The 23,581-nt window shown below is 37.5% G+C and overlaps 2 long non-coding RNA genes across 2 annotated transcripts in view; one reads left to right on the forward strand and one right to left on the reverse strand.

Annotated features, from left to right (window-relative positions):
• The window catches only part of LOC142601751 (uncharacterized), a 1,264,755-nt gene extending 1,247,383 nt beyond the window's left edge, over positions 1 to 17,372 (reverse strand). Inside the window, exon 1 of the long non-coding RNA XR_012835350.1 lies at positions 17,190 to 17,372. This is a non-coding gene — a long non-coding RNA (uncharacterized LOC142601751). The remainder of the gene's footprint in view (positions 1 to 17,189) is intronic.
• The window catches only part of LOC142601752 (uncharacterized), a 97,620-nt gene that overhangs the window by 67,688 nt on the left and 6,351 nt on the right, over positions 1 to 23,581 (forward strand). The gene's annotated exons all lie outside the window — the stretch shown is intronic.

The following is a 23,581-nucleotide window of genomic DNA, read 5'->3' on the forward strand; positions in this document are numbered from 1 at the left end:
AAGAAATGGGTCTCAACTACTGCCTTAATGCATCTGCTTCATGAGGATACATCAAATTTCTGTCCTTTCTGTCCACACCATCTGTCTTGGTATTAAAAATGGGTTCAAATATCCCCATACAGAGAACAATCTCTTTCTTTCACCTCAGAAAATATCTTTAGCAGTAATCTGCCAGACAAAAGGCAGTCTTACAGGTTCTACAGCATTTTGTGTGAAAGGGATGACTCTGATAACTAACTCCAAGATAATTTTATGGCTGTGCACCAGAAGTGGGCAAGGGTACCTCTGTAAGTTATATTATTAGCATCACTGTGCATCAAAGAAGACAAAACTTAAACATATCTTTCAGAATTTCCTACTGACCACTTACTTACACTATTTTACACTTAGACCCAGTTCAGCTTGATACCTTTATGGTATGTAAAAGCGTCCAAGTCAGGAACGAAGTGACTCAGTATTCATGTTCTAGTAAGCATGGAGAGACGGGCTCCACCATATGAGTGATCTGATTTGCTCTGCACAGAACACATATTTCTTCACTATCTACAGAGGAAGCCTACCAAGCTAAGGGATTCCTATTTTATATGCTTCATTTAAGCTTCTAAAATTCAATGAGTGTGGATTTGGGGTTGCAAGATTTATGTTTTCAGTACCTAACTTCCACAAAACTGAGTCAAGTAATTTGTGCTAGAACTCTAGATTTCATCAGTTAATCTTTCAAAAGAAGTTCTGTTAGTTCCCACTTCCCTGAGACTTGATCTAGCCTGTTACCTAAAATACAGAAATTAGGAATTATTTGTAAGTGAAGAATGCCAGTAAAATCTGTTAACAATATTAACGATGTATAAGTCAACCAGTTCTAATGACCATAGTAAAGTTTAAAGGCTGATAAAAACTGACTAGCCAATATGCAATTAAATATCAAACTATTAATGAATTTCAAGTTTTATGTTCCAGATGAAGAGTCTGGAGAGAGAAAAAATACCTAATGACAGATTTGCATTTTTTTCAAAGAAAATTCCTCTAATTAAGCATTAAAATTCAGCATAATTAGAGAAAAAAAACACTTGGGAACTAAATTTTTGAAAAATAGGAGTTCACAGTGTAAGCAGCTAGCAGATATATTACAATGAAGAAATATGTAATTATTCTTACAATAAGAGACTGCTACATGCAGGTTCCCATTTTGAACAGACAAGTATCTATTTGTTCATACACATATGCAAAGTTTTTTACATGAAAATTAAGGATTCAGTATTTTTACTACATTAAAATAACACCACTCTTTCAACTGATACCTCTACACATTACATATGATACCGTAACCATGATTTCTTTCTCTTGTTCAAAACTGGAGAAAAACATTCAGGCAGAAATACAGAATTTTCTGGAAATGGTTTGCATTATCCTGTAATGGAGAGGCAAACTTCAATCCATTACCATGGAGAAACCAAAGGGCAAAAGCAAACAAAAGAGCCAAATTCTAAGGATCATTGATTAGCAAAGAGGACACCTACGGAGGTACTGAAGCCACAGTGTGGTTTTATCTCACAGTGTGGTCTGAGGAGGAAACAACACTTTCAGGGAGATAACAGAGCTCCAAAGTAGCACAAATATATTCCAAAAATCCATTCACCCCTCCAATTCAGTCTTTGCAGACATACCCATACCTGCACTAAAGAATAAAAGTGACTGTGCAGGCACTTGAATTCACAAAGCAGCAAAAAAAGACATCAGAAAGGAACATGTCCATATATGTGTGCAGGTGACACAGCCTGGCCACTCACTGTCGAGTCAGAACTTTTTTAATAGTTCATTCCAGAATAAACTCACAATTACAAAATTAACAACTTCTAGGCAAATACTTGCAACCAATAATAATGATAGCAACATTTATTTTTTTTTAAAGAAGATTTATAGCACATGCTAGACAAGGATTCACTTACCTTTCAAAAGAATACTTTGCTAAATTCAGCATGGTTTCTCAATAGAGCTTTATGTATTCAATCACTGCCTAACAAGCATCATTCAAGTCTTGCTGAAATCTTATATCAGACTCTTGCGTACAGATAAACATCATCCTCTTAGAAAAAGCCCTCCTATTGCTGAGATATCTTTTCTTTCGCTGAAACTCCAGTAAGTTTTAAGACAAGTTTTCCAGAGATCTAATTGTGCATTCATAGACTCACCTTTAGAAAGGAGGAAGCCTAGAGGGAAAACACAGATCTGTATACACACATTTCTAATGCATATATCACTTTTTTTTTTCTAATATGATATGGTATCTGTTCTTCACATGGTGCTGTATCACATGCTGGTCATGGAATTCCCTAATGTTAGACACCTGCTGGTTTTGCAGCATTAATAGCTTTAACATAAACAAAATCATAATTCATACCTTCCTTATGTTACAGCAGAAGTTCCTTCTGCTTCTCTTCTTCTCCAAGTCCTATTTAAGTGGTGAAGGATAGTTCTTTTTCTAGGGATAAAGCATTCACAGACAGCTCTAATTAACATCACTACTAGCCTTAAAAATAAAAAAAAAATCAAACATAATACTGTGGGCTAGTATTTTACATTTGCCAGGACTATATCTATGTTTTTAACTAAAGGTTCTGGTAGTAGCTGACGTGGTGGTTGGTACCACCATCATCTTCTTAATATATCTTCCAGCCTCAACAGTTCTGAAGATAAAACTTTATCTCATCATACTGTTCACATCAGACAAGATGTATTCAGTGATTCACAGAGATAAAAAAAAAAGTACAAATCTTCATTTTCTGTATACCTATAATGGGAAATCATATATCACCTCATCACATTCTTCTTCCTATCCATCCTCTAACTTGAAAAATCCTAAATAAGCAAGGAAAGTACCAGAGGATAAATGTACTTGAGGATAATTATTCAATCAATTTACTCAAAATAGTACCAGATGGGTGCTAACTAATTTTGCTGTGTTTGCTGACTGTTCTCCTCCAGCTCACAGAACACTTTAAATTGAGTGGGAGAACAAGGGAACAAGCAGAGTGTTCGTTGTTTCTCTTTCCCATAGCCAATCTACATATCATGCAACTGAACTTAACTGGACATTTACTATCAAGGTCATAATAAGGCAGTTCTCTATGATATGTTCAATAGAATGAATAGTTTAGAAGTTTCTATGGTTCTCTACTAGCCTCCTGTGATCTACAAGTAAAGAACACGTCAGGTTTTTTGGTTTGTAAGCTGCAAAACTGCAGAAGATAATGTCACCAGAAAAGTAGACCATCTTTTTGTCAATAAAATTTCTGGCTAAGAAGCACACAGACAAATAAATTACTAACTTTAATTCACTGTCATCAAAATTAATTGAAGAGAGAGGATATGGTGAAATCAGAAGCACTTAGATAGCTAAATAGCAGTTAGGTGCCATGCTGCTGTGTAGACTTGAGGTACACCTAGAAATGAAGGCCCAGGTTATAGATATGCTTTACTAATACTTTGTTCAGCAAACCAGTGCATTGTGGTATTTTCAGACATCTAATTCAAAAAATACATAATATGTATAGCTATCGGTTAAAATTACTGAAACTTTCAGATACTCAATTTGATGTCTAGCTTGGTAGCATGGTAACACAAATTGCAAAAAAATTACACCAGAAGAAATTAATGCTAAATTGAAAAATGACAGCAAGTTTTTACTATTTCTCTTAAATTTAATATTTTAAACACTTACTAAACCTAATAGTGACATTAATGAATAACGCTTTCAGAATAAAAAAAATGAAGGCAGGAATAAGACAAGGCTATTTGCATTCAGGGTTTATCCATACAAATATACAGTTTATGTAGTTAAGCAGTCTTCACTCATTATATATTTGTGTCATTTCTAAAACGGCTGTCTCTGAAAGGCTCTGCTTCCACAGTCATTCTTGACTGTGAATAAAAATATGCTTCAGTGTTTCTCCATATGACTTTGCCTGATGTGCAAACAGAAGGCACAATTCAGCTGCTCACTTCTCAACTGTGAAAGGAGTTTTCTGCCATTGCTGCAGGGAAAAATAAATTAGTCGCAAATTATATGGCTGTTTATTAACAGCCATAACCAACCGGTAAAAGGCAATTCTTTGAAAAAAAAAAATCCTTTGAGAGTGTTTTTCATATTAGATGCAAACCGTAAAGGGCTACAGAGAACCTTTCAGCAAGAGACTGTGGTAGGGAATGTGAGAATGACCTCTATGGTATTATCAGCTCCTGGAGGCAGAGAACTGAGGCAATGAGAGAATGCTTAGGCTGATGAAAATTTGTTACTCTTAGTCTGCTCTTTAAGACTCGTCCATATCTGGCTTTTGCACACAGAATATGTTCTTTATTATCAGACCCTGCATTTGCTATTCCAAGACAGTAGGATAGATTCCTCCACTAAAACATTTTTTTAAAAGCCGCCTTTATTAATCCAGCCATGGATTAATGGCTGGATTAATAAATAAATAAATCTCTGCCCATGCATTTATACTCAAACACGAGCTGAGACCACACTTTCCTAGATACGGGCTAGTCCTCTCTCCTTATTCCAGTGACTGTGTCTCTTAACCCTGCTGGCAATCACACAAGGTGAGACATGCTCTGATGCAAACTGTGCAAATTAAAAATATACGAATAAAAGTCTTCACCACTGCCTTGAGGAAAAATCCAGATACGATCTAATTACTTCCTGGCCTCATCCACACTCTGAAAATCTCACCAATGTGGCACAGTATTCCATTAAAATTCACATTTCCCTGCAATTATGTATTTGAAATATGGATATTATTAAATTATTTCTCACTTTCACATTTGCCAAGACATAGTGTGCTGCTATATCTCTTATGTCTTATCAAGCTGTCAGTCCCTACCTCCTCTCTGCCAGCTTCCCTTACCTGTTTGGGGGTGTCTCAAACATTGCTTGCAGAAAACTTTCCAAGCAAGATAGAAGAAAGCCTTTCTTATTGTCCTTCAAATACTCCTTTTGAATTCTGTTTTGTCTGTGGGACTTACACAGCTCTGACAAGATCATCATTATCATGCTGACCTGGTTTTGGCTAGGACAGAGTTAATTTTCCTCCTAGTAGCTCGTATAGTGCTGTGTTTTGGATTTGGAATGAGAATGATATCCCATACCATATGATGTCATGCTCAGTTATACAAATTCGGGGGAAGATGGCCAGGGGTGTGATCACTGATCGGGGACAGGCTAGGCATTGGTCAACACGTGGTGAGCAATTGCATTGTGCATCGTGCATTTTGCGTATTCTTTTACCATTATTATTGTTGTTGTTATTATTTTGTCTTCCTTTTCTGTCCTATTAAACCGTCTCTATCTCAATCCATGAGTTTTACTTTTTTTTTAATTCTCCTCCTCATTCCACTAGCGGGGGGGAGGCATGAGCGAGTGGCTGTGTGGTGCTTAGTTGCCGGCTGGGGTTAAACCACAATACATGCTAACCAGTATTGGCACCTTGGGGTCCACCTCACTCCATCTACCTGTTTCTTCTCCCTAGTGAATCTTATATAGCAATCATAGTTTCATCCATACTTGAAAAGCACCCTGTGCACAAGATGTGAAATGATATTTGGCAGATTCTACCAAAAAGCTAAACAAGGTAATCAGAGAAGTTAGTGTTGGGAAAGGACAGGGGGGGAAAGGAAAGAAACAGTACAGCTGAAGCAAACAAAATGTGAGGAAACGTACAGGAAGGAATTGGAGCAACTGTCTGATCAGCATGGGGAAACAATCTCCTCCGTTAAAGTTGTAAAGACCATCTAAGGAGAACTGTAAGAAACCCCCTGTGGGTTTCAGATCCCTCCTTCTACTTGTGACAGAGCTATACTCTGGTCCCAAAGGTAACTCTTCTGAGCATACCACCTACTAATTCCCTTCCATCTGAGCAGAACTAGATTTTTTTTCTCCTGGAAATTGGTCTGAATGCAACATAAAGGTCACAGAGGATGAAAATCTCCCCCAAACATTTCTGGATCAAGAAACCAGGGAAAGAAATAACCCAATCCAAGTCCCAGTTTTCCCCTACCGCTTTGTTACAGTTTGCAGTTGCTTTCCTCTGGAAAAAAAAAAAAAAAAAAAAAAAAAAAAAAAAAAAAAAGTAGTAATAGTCTTGGCATAAGAAATAGCCTATAAAAATGTATTCAACCCAAATGTTAGCTTCCTCAATGCCAAAGCCTCATTCAAGGAAACATGTGTGCATGCTGGAATTAATTTTACTATAGTTAAATAGAGGGAAATCTTCTTTAGGCATACCAGGCAGGCTTGAGGCACCCTTTTGGTTTCACTGTGATGATCCCTGCTGCCCTGCCTTGGAGGCAAAGTTTGCCTCTTGATTGGAAACAGGTAGCCTGGAAATGTTTTTGGACCAACACTTCATCATGCAAGCACCCAGAACTAGAACTGAGGCACTCAAAATCTTCAGGAACTTCACCAGCTCTCTAGATCTAAGCAATGCAGATGTACAAGTTCCTAGCAGCAAACTCTAGAAGGCTCTAATTTTCCAACTGAGAATATTTAATATTGTTTAGTGAGAGATAATGTTGCCAAGGTGTTTGAGGCAAAACTCCTTCTTAGACTCAGGCTAGGTGTTCCCCTTTACATCTCATTTGCCACTCTCACAGATATCCTATAAGCATCCCTTTTTGAAAGAACATTGATGAGGCAGATTGTTCCAAATACATGCAGCAGCCTAGTGATAAAGGTAGTTTCAAATTGCTCCCCTGACAAATTCTGCATGTTGAACTTCATCCTAGCATACCTCCACCTAAGCTGAAGGGCCTAACAACCAGGCTATTGATCATTCTTTTGGATGAAACATTTAAAGATGTCCTGAAGTATACAAATAATTAAATATTTATGGGGCAGAGGGAGAAGGGAAAGGTGACAGACTGACAGAGTCTTATAGAAGTGGTTAGGATTCTCCTGTGTTCAGTTCAAAACCATGCTCCCATAAATATTCATTAACTTATACAATTGGAACAACTTGGAAAACAATGGGCACGTTTGCTCCAGAATACCCTGCCTGCTAGTTAGGAGATGCCTCTAGGCTTACTTGTGACAGAGAAACAGAGTAAAACTCTAATTCTTGCTGCCTTAGGGTGGGATGGCATGAAGATGTGACCTAAAGGCAATACTACATGACAGCAGACTTCACACCTCAGTTTGTCTAAAGGAACTAAGTTCTTAACTAACTTTGAGTAAATGGCCACAGGCCCTGTTACTGTCTTCAGTGTTTCTTCCTGTCTAGTTTAAGTCATTTATTATGTTAAATTTCTGTGGTTTCTTTCTTGGGCAACTAATTGTCTCCAGACAAGGTGGTAAGAATATCTTATTGCAGATAAGGGTGCCCAACCCAAGACTATGACATTTCCAGTGTTACAGTACCTAAATTATTTTCTGAATCTAACACTATCTGTTTTGGTTAGAATGGATATTACTAATCAGAGATTTGGCTCTTTGATCCAAAACTATAAGAATGCAAAAGTAGCATTAGACCAGATATTCAGACAGCTCGTTGTATGCTATCTGCAATCCTGCACCATTCCTAGTGGAATTACATCACTCCAGGAATTATTCAACCAGAAAATAAGCAAAATCACTTTCTGACTCCAAGTAAATCAAGCATGCATGAGGTGCTGGTCAGGATTTTCAGTTCTTGTTTGCTTCAAGTTCTAATGCTCTTGAGAAAAGAAAACTGAAAGGAAAACATGCCAAAACATACAGAATAACATTACATAGTGATACTCTCCATAGGTTAAATTAAAGACAGGAAGAAGCCTCTTTCACTCTTACAATGTTGTGAGCTCTGTAGGCTCATACATGCTTCCTGTAACTACCAGCTTCACAACTGCACACACATTTTATTTTTGTTTTAAAAAATCAGATTTTTTTTTTTTTCAATTCACTGCATTCATAATTTCCCTGCCAGTGTTACAGTGAAGGATCAGTGCCACCTACAGACAGGGATTAGAGTGGTGCACAACACAGTGTGAAGGAAAACAAGAAAGCATATCAAATTTTAAGCCCCAGACCTTCTAGCTAAAACAATCCCTAAGTAAAGAGCTGACATCAAGATTCACAGAAATATTCAGTCGTCTTTATCCGCTTACATTTACTGATCACAAGCATTTCCTCAACAAGTAACTACAAAAGATGAATTCTGGATGCTGCATTTGGCTGTATCAGGTTTCCAAATGCAAATCTCATACACAGATGAATAAAACAGAATACACTGCTGTCAGGTCCTTTTCTGTGCATCTACTTAATTTTCATTGGTTGTTATCTGAGTCAGTTCAAAGGGGGAAAAGTCTTCCCCCTCAATTATAAAGCCAGTTAGATTCTGGTTTAATGATCCAGATAAAATTAAAACCAGCCCAACTTCTCACCCCAAACTAAACTACATTAAACCAAACCTAAAACTTCAGAAGAGATTACAGGAAAACTGGCAGAACAGAGCTCATTAATCAAGCTAGTTTAAGTGTTGGCAGTGGCTTGGTTTCTCTTCCCTCTGGAGAAAGGAAGGGAGCAGAGGGGACTGGGTTATCTTCTGGTCTAATCGCATTAAACCCAAACCAGTTTGCATGCCCTTCCTGCCTCCGTACATGTATAAAAGTATGCACACGCAAACATGAGTAACCATGATGGAAAGGCATTAAAAAGTTACACCTAATACTTTTTGTTTGTAAGAGAGGCTAATCTAGCACCGTTGTAACAGCAGAGAATTCATCTGCCTCACCAAGAGACCTGTGGTCACTGTACAGCAAAGGCTTTAGTTCAGACAGGGCAGCTGCCATATGTGTGGAGAAACAAGTGATGACTGCAGCCTTTGACAGAGAGCACATTACTAATTGGTGGTGTTGGCTAGAAGAAACATACAGTAACTGAAGCTCATGAGAATAAAGAAATCAAGCCTTTTATTTCTTCTTCTGCTGTACACTTCCTGCATAACCTTGTTGCTAGTCTCTTGGAGACTAAGTTTTGCTATATGTTAAAGAGGGTTAGTAGTACTTACTTACTTGACAGGTATGAGATTAGGTTAAACTTAGCTAAAGCCCTGAGACTCTCATAGGGAGAGTTCATTTGGAAAAGCAGTTATTAACTATTAGTGCTGTATTGGCATATTGCAGGCAAACTCAGCAGCTTTGGGGATTTTTAAAAGAGAAGAGTAGGAAGTCATTGCTGACCTCTCCTTTTAAATCTTACTTCAAACTTTGACCTTCTGTTTCTCATAATAGGACAAATATTGTTTTATGAGTTGCCAGGAATTTCTCCCAAATTATTTATTGCCAACATTCATTCTACCTGGAAACAGTCTGGGCACAAAAGAATGAAAAAAACCCCCCACCCACCACCAGGCTCTAAGGTCCGTAGTGTAGCATAGCAGTCTGTTTAAAAAAGTGACGAGATTCTGCTGTAGAAACCATGTTTTACACATTTCCTTCCTTATTTTGCATCTTCTCTTTGAATAAAAAAAGTGATGAGATGATAGAAAAAAATAAATAATGAAGTCATAGGAAATAATGTCTTAAAATTAGATGATATTCTACACATTCTCAACAGGTTTAATTTTTTAACTAACTTAATTCTGCAGATCTGCTAATTCTTGCTCTCTGCCTTTTTAGACAGATGCTCAGCTCATAATAGCTTTTCATAATCTCAGAGAAAAGTTTTAATTCCTAAGTGACCTTTCACATTCTGTTGATTCCTGTTAGATGAAGTTGAAAAATACATAAAATATACTTTGGCTATCTAAACCCCAATCAGCATATGTGTAGATTGTATTGTATAATTAAGATAGATATTGTGTACTTTCACAATTTAGTAAATTTAAAATCCAAAGATTATTAAATATCTTTGTATCCATCTCACAAAGCATAGTTAAAATAAGCTAAACTGTCTTGTACTTTATAACTGGATCAAATTGATTTGAAATAGCAATTTCCTAAAGCTCTGCAGAACTGATGTAAATCAATTATTCCAGATGAACGAAACTCACAACCTGCTCATCTATCTTGCAGTATGGGAACGTTCTTCATTTATTATCATCAGGGCCTGCTTTTGAACTATGACCTCCAATTTTTCTACATGTGAATGATACACTTTTAGGAAAGAAGTCAAAAACAAAGTCTAGGTTCTTAAAAAATATTTCACTAAGACTGCAGCAATATTAGAACAACTAACTGATCCTTAGCAGGGAGAGATGGGTTACACCTATGGCAGAAAGTCTTACACTTGAACTTTTCCTGCCAGCATATGGTAAGCTTTGGACCAAACAGTTATTCCACCTTCCCAATTATTCCCTCTATACAGTACAAAAAAAAAATAGTATTTAAATCAAAGGGAGATGATAATATTTAAATCAGAGAGGTGATTATTTAGTTACATTGACCAAGCACACTGAAAAGTGTAAGGTTCAGTATTCAGGCCACATATCACTACAGATCTGTGCATATAATATTTATTCATCCTGAGTACTTTAGCATTTTCTGAGCATCAAAATTTGCCATGGGAATTTGCTGGTGGGGGAAAAATGGCATACATCGGAAGTGAACTAAAACTAAACTATGTTATAGGTTAGAAACTCCGCTAACACCAGAAATTTATTTCAGCAGCTAGTGTTATATGAAGGCATGACTGCTAGATGTTTATTTTACCTGTTAAAAGGTGACTAGCCATCTTTTTTTTCATCTCCTAAATCCCACTTACTTTCAATCTGACATCCTCATTTAGAATGACATGTGCAGTTAGAAACTCTTTTGATGCAAGTTTTAATTATGTTAAGGTTTGGAAGCAGAAGTCAAGCTTTTTTATTTTTTAATGAATATGTTCATTATTTATAGATATTTCTACATATCCCATCACAGTAGCTTCTGCATGCCAAAAATTCAATCTGCAGTATAACCCATTCCTGCATTCCCTCCCAGATTCTGCAAATAAATTCCTTTTGGATTTTAATCTCCCATGAAGTTTGGTACATTTTGGTATGAAAATTTAACTAAAAAATTGTTATTCTACTTTGTTTTCCATTAATACAAAAGGAAGAAGGAAACAGAGAAACTCCATCCTGAAACAAAACTCCATTTCTATTCTATGAAGTGCAATAATTTCTGCAGAGATGTTACCTGGATGTGTCATGGTCGGTGGAAGTCACCGCTGTGACTGGAGTCCCACCCTGGCAGGTCCATGGCCATTCCTGGGCACTGACACCAACTGGCAGGGAACAGCCCAAGGCATACAACTAAATGCTCTTACTCTCCAAAACAAAGAGGCTGCCGACTGGGAAGGCTACCCGGCCTGTGCTGTCCACCCAGGCATCACCGGGAGAGAGCTTGACGGTAGGAGCCACAGGCATGGTGGGGACTGCCTTGAACTGAGGGACGATCCTGCTTGGTGCCCCAGGCTGCTCCTTTGCTAGTATAGATTTAGAGTTAGATTCAGATGGGCAGGATGGTCAGAAGACCCATCCTTGAACAAAAGATCTTGAAACCTCTGGCCTTCAGGTTGTGTAGTCAGTGACATGCCTACAGCCCCCCGACATTTAGGCATTTCCAGTTTCCTTTGAGTCTTGCCCCAGAGCTCAGAATCCCCATGGCGCATCCATGGCAATGAGCTAGGCCTGGGCTCAAGCCAGGCACACAAGTCAGGGTGAGGATCGGGCCTGGTGAGGGAAGCCAGGGTCAGACATAGCCCCAAGATGGCTGAGCAGGGCCATGGGGACAAGGACAGGCTGAGGCCAGGCCAGGCCACCGGTCTTTGGGGCAATCCCCGACTAGCTGTGACATGGCAGGAGGTGTAGTGCTAGCAGGGCCAGGGCAAGACCCTCGGCTGGAAGCAGCCCCCGGAGGGCCAGGATGGACCATGGCCTCCCCACAGGGCGCCCAGGCACCTCCTGCCATGGCCAGCAGTAGCCCCAGGCCCCACAGCCCAGCCTCTGGGAACGGGGGCCTAACGCTGGTTCCCTGCACTGTTCCCCAGTGTTAACGAGGTTAACTATGCAGACTGTAATCCAACTCCCCCAAATGTTTTATCATGTAAATATTAGGCAACGATTTATTCCAGGACAGACCCTTTCAATGCATAAAGGGTCAGACTGTTCAATGCATAAATCTCTTCATCTGTAAAATAAGATGCTAATAATATTCTCTAATTAAACAGATACACAAACTCTTTAAAAAGCTGTAGATCTCTAACATTCTTCAGAGGTGATCATTTTCACAGCTGAGGAATGAGAAAATGGAGCAGCAATTACAAGTTTTTCCCCAATGCTCAAAAGCAAATGAGTACAAGAACCAGATTTCATGAATGTTAAGTTAAATCTTCACAAGCATTTGACAGGAATGACATAGGCACACTAGATCTTGCCCTAGGACAAGGGGATGGATTAAATAACAATTGAGGTGGCTTCTAATCCTTTGATACTGTGCTAGACTGCCGTGTCACTCTGCAACTTTTTAAATCTCTTTCTGTACATGAGGGCATGTAATAGACTAGCCACTTGGTATTATCTGCATCCACATGGAAATGTGGGCAGAAAACTTTATGCAAAAAACATTAATGCAAAAGCAGTTATTGGCATTTTGAAAATGTGACAGGCAGCCTCTGACTCCTTTATGAAATAAAAAGCCCTTTCTTTTGGTAAACATTTTTGTGGAGAACTTATTGTACCAAGCAAATTTTCAATAGCTCATAAAAGCATAAGATACTGTGTATATCTGTTGGGTAATGTGATTGGCAATCTTCTAGATATGTACCATCTGTGCCTAGGGCATTGAAAAGTTCTTTGAAAATTCAATTATTTGATTATGAAATATTTCCTTTTGCTGATTTCTGTAAAACTGCTTTCAGGATTGAATACTACAAGCCTAGAAAATGGCTTGTGTCCCTGGACTGATACATAATAGATCTTGATTCCTCACAAAGCAGACAATGAGCACTTGTAGCACAGTATTATAAATAGGAAAGGAGCCTGTCTTTTTTTTTTTTTTAATATAGCTCAGACATATCCATTTTATCTTTCAGATAGGAATATAATCAAAAATCCTATACAGTCAGTTCAGATAAAGAGTAAATGACCTTCAGTTTGTTTTTCTGATACAAATATCAGACTGTTCTTAATGCTAGTATGTGATATCTCCTTTAATGAGTAAAATATTTTTGCCAGAGGGAATTATAATTTCCTATTTTTACCTTCTGAACAGGCATTATACAAATATGAACCAGCTGTAATTGCAAAACTGTTCTCTCATCTGAACTGTATGTTAAATCAGTCACCTTAAATACAAAGAAAAAGCACCTGTACTTAACTTTGGGTCTCCACCTGCACTTTCTAAATGGCTCTAAGGCTTCAGGACTCCTTTGCCTCCATCCATCATAGTCACTCTGCCTCTGGCTAAGCATTTTCAATAGACATTGGAAAATATATTAATATGACATTTGTAGGATTACGCAGTATCCAACTGTGAAAGAAAGTACTGGGGTAAGGAGCAAAGAGTCATAGTCCTTTATGTTGCAAGAGAGATTTCCACCTTCAGAAGTCAATCATTAACTAACCATCCTAAAACCCATGTTGGAGAGGAGCATTCGGAAACAAATATTTTTAATACTGTGCTCTGAAGAGCTGTTGAAAAACAGTGCAAATGACAAAGATCCTTCACTTTGTGTTCAAAAATAATTAAGATATTTGCAGAACTAACACTTTGAGCATCTAAATGGAGCTTATTTTACTTACTAACTCTCAGCAACTCAAGAGAGTATTAATAGATTTATTTATTTTTAAAGTGCAGAACAAAAGTGAGGAAATTTTACTGCTAGGATCACAGAAAATTTCAAGATAGCAAATATCAATAGGATACATTTATCTGTCCCTCCAGTTTTAGGTCACATAACATCTACTACAATGGCATCTACTCTGTTGTAGATAGTAACATATTAGAGATAGGAAAATAGATTGCATGGATTCTAGGGAAGACCGGGCAAGTAATGGGAAGCAGTAGACAAGTTCCAATCTATTCAAGAAATGCAATGAGATGAAAACTTTTGGAGGCAGACACTATCTGGGAGGAGGAGAAAGGCAGATAGAGGAAAGCACAAATGCTTTTCCTACTTTTCTTTCTGTGGCCACCTCTGGATGCCAAAAGTTGTGCTACAAAAAAAAAAAAAAAAAAAAACCAAAAAACAAAACCCTTCAAGTTAGTAGAATTACCCTTTTTTCTTAAATACAGAGAAAGAGCTAGAAATCTCAGTCTAACTACTAATCAGCCAGTTACAATAGCTTTAAGAGCCCTCATTTTGGGAAACCTCTGTTAAAACTAAGAGAGGGGAAAGAAAAAGATATTTCAAACATTCCTTTCAAAGAGACAATTAGCTTCTTGGGCAAGTATGACCTAAGGAAGCTTTGATTTACCTGATGATAATTTTAAAATATTGGGTCATGGCAGTGGAATGACTGCCATTTGCTTTAAGGATAGACTAGGGGAAGGGAATGTAAATTAGGATGGATGTTCAAAAAAGAACCTTTAAAATATGATATATTTACAGATAAATACTAGGAAACTTAACAGATTTATATTCTGCTTCTCAATAAAAGTATTATATTTCAAAAAGATTAATACACTCACTTCTCATTATGACAAGGGAAAATGTTTGTTCTAGTATTCATGCCCACAGTTTCCACTGAAGACAACAGATGTTCCATACAATCTCTATTGGGATGGAAAAGCTATGAAACTATAAAGACTAAAATATGTGAAAGCTTCAAATATTTCCATGTGGAATTTTCAAATACCGTTAAGTGTTTGTATCTATTCCATTATAATTTTTGGTCAGTGATTGTCTGGTTGCTTCTCTGACTAGCCCTGGCCATACATTCTTTATTATTTATATTTAACCATTCTTTAGGTTTGGGAATTTAATTATTGCCATAAAGAAACAGTTGTTTGGGGGTTTTTTGTTTGTTTGGGGGTTTTTTTGCAACTCTTCCATAAACAAATTTTATTCGAAATCAGGCAAAAGTAGATTACTTGAATCTTTAAACTCTCATTATCTGTAAAATACAATGATACCAATTGTGGCATTAACTAAAACACTCCAGAATTTTTGTGAACAATTTTTAGAGACAATGGAACAAAGTGATGTGGAGATATAGGTTAAATGATGTAACAGTGTGCAAATGGAAAATCTATTCATTGTTCTTCTATATGCAGGACATGTGTGGAAATAATTGTGAATTATTTGCAGGCAGAAAGGTCTAGACACTTTTTTTTAGAAATGAAGATTTTGAAATGGAAATGCCATTAGACATGAATCAGTTGTGACACTGTGACAATAATTTGAACACCAATCAATATAGATGAAATGCACTGGCTCTCTTTTAAACATCACAATATTTCCAAACTCTTTTAATACATCCTAAAATTATTTGTTTTACTCTAGACTCTGCTTATTTTCTATTGCATGGTACAGAAGTACAGCAAAAATACTGCAGACCATGCATTCATTACTCATGTGGAGAGAACTTTTTTATTGCCTTTAGCAGTTCTGAATTTTATTTGTACAATTCTGTTATTTTATTCCATCTCTAAAGTTTCCCCTCTGCCACCTTGATGCAAATTTTAGAATATGTTTAATTCAGACTAATTTCAGATAATTAAAAATCTGTTCAGCACATTGACATGGCTAATAATCAGCAGAGATACTATATTGTAAGTCACATAAGATGGAGATGTGAAGATTTGCGACCTAAAAGTGCTGGCAGGTTATATTAGTACTATAAGAGATAAGGATATTTTTAAAGGCCTGTATTAAGAAAAATTAAAGGCATGTCATGTATTACGTATTTGTTTTATAGACCTATACCTGCTTAATTAAACATAAATTGCTAAATATTATGTTAGTCCAAGGAATTCCTACATTATTTATTTCAATCCACAGGACCAAATATTCAGTCACCATATGAAGAGCTAAATGCCAGATCCAATCAGATTTGATATAGAAAAGCAATTAGATACTATAAAGTTATTGGACAGTAAGACCCTGCTCTGTAGAGTGCTAGAAAGTTTTTACTTCCATTCCCTTTGGTTGCAATATGAGTGAGCAGAGCTTCAGCAAGTATTTTGTTAAACAGAGCTCCACTTTTCTCTCAGCAGGAAACATCCTATAGTTAGAGTAAATGGGGAGAACCTCATGAACAAAATACCCATGTCCCACACTCTGAAGTTTCTGGTATCTTCCATCTATTCTTTTAGAGTAGGTTCATTTTAATTACAGCAGACTAAAAGGGAGGAGGGCAGAGAGGATGCAAAGCTGTGTATGTGTGGTGGTTTGACCCTGGCTGAGGGCCAAGTGCCCATCAGAGCCGCTCTGTCACTCCCCTCTTTCATTAGACAGGGGAGAAAAGTACAACGAAAAAAAAACTTACGGGTCGAGATAAGGACAGGGAGAGATCATTCTCTAATTATCATCACGAGCAAAACAGACTGAACTTAGAGAGGGAATTCATCTTATTTATTACTAAGCAAAACAGAGTAGAGGAATGAGAAATAAAATCAAATCTTAAAACACCTCCCCCCACCCTTCCCATCTTCCCGGGCTCAACTTCACTCCCGGCTTCAACCTCCGCCCCCCCTCAGCGGCACAGGGGGATGGGGAGTGGGGGTTACGGTCAGTTCATCACACAGTGTTTCTGCCGCTTCTTCCTCTTCAGGGGGAGGACTCCTCTCATCGTTCCCCCGCTCCAGCGTGGGGTCCCTCTCACGGGAGACAGTCCTTCACGACCTTCTCCAATGTGAGTCTCTCCCATGGGCTACAGTCCTTCATGAACTGCTCCAGCGTGGGTCTCTCCCACAGGGTGCCGACCTTCGGGAGCAAACTGCTCCAGCGTGGGGTCCCCCACGGGGTCACAAGTCCTGCCAGCAAACCTGCTCTGGCGTGGGCTCCTCTCTCCACGGGTCCACAGGTCCTGCCAGGAACTTGCTCCAGTGTGGGCTTCCCACGGGGTCACAGCCTCCTTCAGGTGCCTCCACCTGCTCCGGCCTGGGGTCCTCCATGGGCTGCAGGTGGAATCTCTACACCCCCTCATCCTCCCTCCATGGGCTGCAGGGGGACAGCCTGCTTCACCATGGTCTTCACCACAGGCTGCAGGGGGATCTTGCTCCGGCGCCTGGAGCACCTCCTGCCCCTCCTTCTGCACTGACCTTGGTGTCTGCAGAGTTTCTTACATCTTCTCACTCCTCTCTCCGGCTGCAAAAGTGCTCTCTAACTGTTTTTCTCTTTCTTAAATATGTTATCACAGAGGCGCTGATTGGCTTGGCCTTGGCCAGCGGTGGGTCCATCTTGGAGCCGGCTGGCATTGGCCCTGTCAGACACAGGGGAAGCTTCTAGCAGCTTCTCACAGAAGCCACCCCTGTAGCCCCCCCGCTACCAAAACCTTGCCACGCAAAACCAACACAGTATATTATTAAAATAATTGAGATTTACACAGGATAAGTTACAGGTTTTGACAAATTGGTCCATTATTATCTAATATATTGAAAGCTTAGTAGTTGAAGCTATTGATAGCTTTGTAATTACTCCTAAATAGAAAGCCTTATACATGACAAAATGCTCATGCTGTTAGGTTAACCATCAGTACTACAGCTGAATTAAATCTACTATTCCATTTCCCAGGCATTATCACCCATATTGATGCAAAATCCAGACAATGTTGTTAGAAATCCAGAAGCTGGAACCCATGTTCCTAGAAAGAGAGTTATGACAAAAATAGGTTCTCATTTAATTCATAATTTCCTGACAAAAACCTATCCATTCTGGCACTTTGAATCTTCCCTAAATGCTCAGGAATCCTTACAGTACCACGACAGTTTGTCCACTGTCTGTTCCCACCACCCCTAGATCCTGTGCATTTTAAATATGAATGATTATGTCAGATACGCAGTTTTCTTTAGGTTTTCTGGCTATCTCCCATCTGTTCCTAGACTTTTCGGCTTTATGCTTTTTCCTAATTTACTGGTCACTTATTCCAGTGAATCATTATGTTCTATAGGATTACTTATTCTTCTCATGAAGTTGTGCATGTTACTGGCATCTTCCCTAGAATTAATTTCCCTTTTAGTTACATCTCCCTATCATGTTAATAAATTTTTTCTTTCATTTTTAGAAGTTCTGTTTTCTACTTCAGCAACTTCTTGTTTCTTTTTGATTCAGAAGGCTGTATCTTTTTAATATCTTGTACAATTTTTCTTTCATCTTCAACCTTTGGTTTTCTCATCAGTTTAGCAAGATGGCCTAATAGGTTCTGTGCCCCCTTCTAAGAAAATGAATGATCATGGCACAGTTTTTAGGATTTCTATCTATACTGCTGATCTTTTTCCTGCTGTTTTCCTCCATCTTTACAGTGAAGGATAATAGCAAGAAAATAATAAGCCCAGCTTCTTATCATGCTATAGAAATTGTATGGATTTTAGAGTAAGTTTAGGTGAAGAAAAATATCAAGAGGCAATAAAAAAAAATAGACACCGTACTGAGAATGAGAAAGGAAAGACTTACATAAAAATTTCCATGTAGGTTTAGCTTTAGAAGACTATGAATCACTAACTGCCTGATTAATCAGACAAAATATCATGAGTAGCCATGTAGATATTTCAGTCCAAACAGTGTAGTTCAAATACATATTCTTTTATAGTGGCCCATAAGAAAAAAGAGTCTTCTTTTTTTGTCCAGGCTTTCGCAGAATCAAACAAGATACACACAGAAATTAATTCTTCCGCTGTCTTTACTTTCACTAAAAATAACTTACAATAGTGTGGACAATACCTGATCTCCCTCTTCTCAGAAGATTGTTTGCATAGTTTTACCTTTATAAAAGAAAAAAAAAAAAAATAGCCAAAAAAGATAGCCCTTAGCTCTTTTCCTTAGTTCTTTTTACCGGACATAATTCAGCTTAAAGCAAGATCAAGAAATTGGCCACCACTGCTTAATGTGTGCTTTATCCTGTCTTTAAGACCACTACAAGAACTATACCATTTAAGATTTCCTGATAATTGTTTGCTATGGCACAAAAGACCTACTGCTCTTTGCCCTGAAAGCTCTCTTAATTCAAAAAATATAAAGGAGCTTTAGTGGTAATGAAATACATTTGTAACCTCTCCAAACCAGGCTCTGCTCAAAGTGAAATGATAATGCAATGGTGAGATACCATGATAATGCTGCAATACAGTCTTTAGGTGTGCCAAACAAAATATGCTGCAGCTGAAGAAACTTTTGTTTGAAGACATCCTCTTCTTCATAAGCAAAGTCCATGCAGTAAATTAATGCAGTAAATTAAATAAACCACGAAAACTCTATAGAGGGAAACCTTATGTAGGCATGTGACTTTTAACACAGAAAACCAGTCTCTCAGCTGTAGGAAGGGCACACTACTTCCATTTCAGTGTCAACAGTCCAACACTAGGAAAGGAGAATAAACAAATAAACAGAAAAATCTGAACATTCATAATTCTATGGCCCAGATACTTTTCTCACTGCAAGTAACTCAAAAGTACGTTCTGTGGGGGTTTTGTATTTATGGATCAAGATTTCAGTCAGTCCTTCCACCCTCAAGTTTCTCAGTTGGTCAGAGAAAGTCTCAGATATCCTTGAATTTCTCCATGTTTTTTATACTGAATTAGATTAGTTGCCAAGTCTTTTTATCAGTCATGAAAGTATCTAGCAGACAAGGAAAGAAATGGCTGAAAGTGCAAATAAATTACAGTCCCCTAATCTGGGGAGATGATAGTATATTTCCAGGAAAAACTACCAATGTAATTTGTTCTGCTTCCCCCACAATGAAAAACTAAAAGTCTATAAATGAAAAGTTCTAAGCCAGATCAGTTAAAAAACATTTAGAGATATGGGTTAGAGACAGGAATTGTTCAGAAACTGAGAAGTCATTCAAATTGCAAAAAGTGCGTCATTAACATATGTAGATTGCATGCCTAATGTCTGATCTTGAAACATGCACTTAACTGTGGCTTCAGTAAAAAACTTGAAGCCAATCTTAAAAATACATAGAGAGACAAATTCTAACTGGCATTCATAAAACTAATCTGCTTTTGAAGGAAAAAATAGAAGTACAGGCACAAGTCAGACATTTCTTTCAAATATAACTGGAGTTTAGTTAACGTGGAATGGCACCCCTTCTTAGGAGCATATAGAAATAAATCTATAGAGAGACACTAGTACTGCTGTGTTCAATTTTTAAACACCTAGAAAATTAGGTACCAGCAGCAGCATTCAAAGCATTCAGCAAGCTGAATTACAAACCACCATTTGGAAGCAAAGATTCCGAAGAAATTACTCCATCACCCAGATGTAATAAAGTAATTAAATCTGTTCATGATTTTCAAGCCTGAGCTCTCTCCCAGGATTAGTTTCCTAGACCAGAACATCCTTTTTTCAGGAAAAAAATAGAGCTAGAAACATATTTTTAATATCTAAATAAGATTCTAATTACGATAGCACTCACTGATAGGTAATAAACCCTATCACCTATTCCACTTGATTTGTAATTAGACCTAAACCCACAGCTAGATGTTCTGACAATTAGGCTGCACCGATAGCCTTTGCCTTGTACTCCTCTTTTCCAATCCTTCTTTTATCTTTCTCTCTTTATCCACTTAGAAGTTTATTGCTAATCCAAAATAAAACAGGAGACATGTAGAGACACTGTCTTTATATACGGCAATATTTTGTGTAGTACAGACATAATATTCATGCTGCTCTATTCTGCCTGTGGTTCTCTACATCACGTTGAACAACTGAACAGGTATTTTGAAGCTCTCCTTAGCACAAAGGTTAGGTACCTGAAGTGAAATATAGCATGGATCCTTTTCAAGGATTAGTTCATAGCTTCTGAAAAGTGATCAGATGGCTCAAAACCAATTTTTAGAATTTGGACAGCTTTGTAGAATAAAAATTGACAGTACCACAGTTTTCAGGGTGAAAACCTGTATAGGTACTTTATCTTTTCTAGTGGGACTAATGTTAACTGCTTCTGTTTACACATCCATACCAGGCCTGAAATAGATAGTATGATGCCCCTATTTTGACAACTAACAAGTACATAATAAAATAATGAAACATCCCTTTTTATTTTCCAGATCCAAAGAGAAGCACGCATAATACTATATGGGGGTTTTTGATGAGAAATTATTTGAAAAAGTTGTATTTAGATTTAATTTTGATTACAGTCTCACAAATAGTCTCATTCTGAAAATTTTTTTCATTCAAAAATGGATAGAAACATATCATGGCATATTAGGGGATGGAATCCTGGTTTGGTTTTTTTGAAACATAATTATTTCCTACCATAATCTAGGTTTATGGAATATCCATTATAAAAATCTATAATTTTCTTGCTATTATTTTTATATACATATATTTATTGCTTTATGCATACTTTTATTCAAGCATATACATTTAATCCTACACTAAAAAAAATGCAAATTCTTATGATTTACATTGCTTTCTACAGATCAAAGTCCTCTAAGGGTATTTTATTTTAGTTATTGGCTTAAGAATAGTACCAACAACTATCTGACTCTCAAAATTGTTTTTTAATTTGATCCAAAACCAATGAGTTAAAGTAATCACCCATATATATTTATCATGTTTCACTTACAAAACATGGACAAACTTCCATGCCTTCCTAAACACTGGTATTTCCAACAGTCAGGTTATTCTTCTCAATGTCTCCAGTTATGGTGATGTTTAATGACAATCATCACAGAAGCATGATCACTTCATACCTAGAGAAGTCTCATCTTAACAGCTTCAAAAATAAGTTTTCTTTTTTAATATTATCTTGTTTGGTGTGCCAGCAGGCCAAGTTTTAGGTGTTACATAGTCCACTACATCTGGTTATTTGCATTAGCAATGTAATAATCATCCAGTCCACACAGAGATAGTAGGCTTCAGATGTAAATCTGGATGGTAGCTGTGGTTAATGTTTGCTGCTACTGAAGGACAGATCACTGTAGTTCATTAATGTGACCAAGGAAACAGCTAATGACAGCCCAAGGGCTGTCCATACCCTTTATGATTTTGCAGGAACAGGTACATGCCCCAAAAGTGAATTGTGTTTGGATTGTGCAGTCACTGAATGACAATAGATGGTTAGGTAGCTCTTTTCTTGCTTGCAATCTAAAAATATTAGTGTGAGGTTTTTTCCAAGCTTGAATTAACATGTGTAAGAGATTAAAAGGGTAACTTTTCCCCCTGGAGAGGTTCTTGAATTTCACTGGGTCACTGTTGCTTCCACAATAGTATGAAAAGAACGCTGCACTTCTGATTTATGAGCCTTATGAGTTTTACAGACCAAAACCCAACCAAAAGCCTCCCTCATGTCATTTCCTAGGAAATGCTTACACAGCCACAGCTTTGGCAACACTCCGATAAGTATTATTACCAAAACAATAGCAAATATCAGTGGGACACATTGTCTGATCAGTGAAATTATCATGGGGGCAAAACATCCCCGAAGTAAAGAATAATATTTTAACCATATACTTTACAAAAATAAACACTTGGAACTTATTTTTGTTACTAGTTATTTCCAAACAATTTCTTTAGAGAAGTGTAACAAATGGTTTGTGCTACTTACTATACAGCTTGAAGACTCAAATACATTTTTTGAGATCTAAAAATGACTGAAGCAATGTGAGTTACAGATAGCAAACCCAAAAAGTATTCTATCAAACACAAATGTCTTTCTTGCTATACTTTACTTTTCTATGTGTATCTAAACAACCTGTATTTTTATCTCCTGCCCTTAACACTTGTGAACTTATGTTTTGCACTATCAAACAGCTGTTGTCATCCACTCAGAGATGTTTTATAAGTTTTTACCATCTTGGTTTCTACAGAGTATGATTTTCATTTGAACATGTATTCATACACATACATAGAGCTGTTCCCAGCACCCTACACTCAAAGGCATAAAATGCATAATGCAATTCTTGAGGAAGATCAAAATCAAAGATATACAAATAACTCATATACAAATAAACTATTTCTCAAAAAATACTCAGTGTTCCTTCCTTGTAAACAAATCTTTTTGCAATCCATCACCTTCTTTAATTCTTTAAGTCTTGTCATACATAATTAAAAGTCAACAGGGAAACTTGTGAGAAATGTAATAAATTTAGACTGAATCACTGTCCTTAAATTACAGAATATGCAACAACTAGAATAGACATACAAAAGTTATGGTAGAGAGGGGAAGTGCTGTTTACAGCCCTCATCCAAAATGTGAAAACCTCCAGATCCAGTGTTCTCTTGAATTGAATCTCTAGTGAGATTCAATCCCACCTTTCCCTTCCCAGGATATCTGTCAACTAGCTGCTATGAACTGTAGACATTTGGGAACTGAGACACAGACTTCCTGTAAGAGTAGGACTTTTTTGCAGAAGAGACTTCAAACTTCATTAAGGTAGACCAGAAAATATACATTTTACCCCAATGCTTTAGAAATTTGGACAGAGACCTGGGTTCTGGCCCTATATCAAGGACTAATTATGTACTGTA

This window comes from Balearica regulorum, chromosome 4, assembly GCF_011004875.1.
Source record: "Balearica regulorum gibbericeps isolate bBalReg1 chromosome 4, bBalReg1.pri, whole genome shotgun sequence".
Classification (NCBI taxonomy): Eukaryota; Metazoa; Chordata; class Aves; order Gruiformes; family Gruidae; genus Balearica; species Balearica regulorum.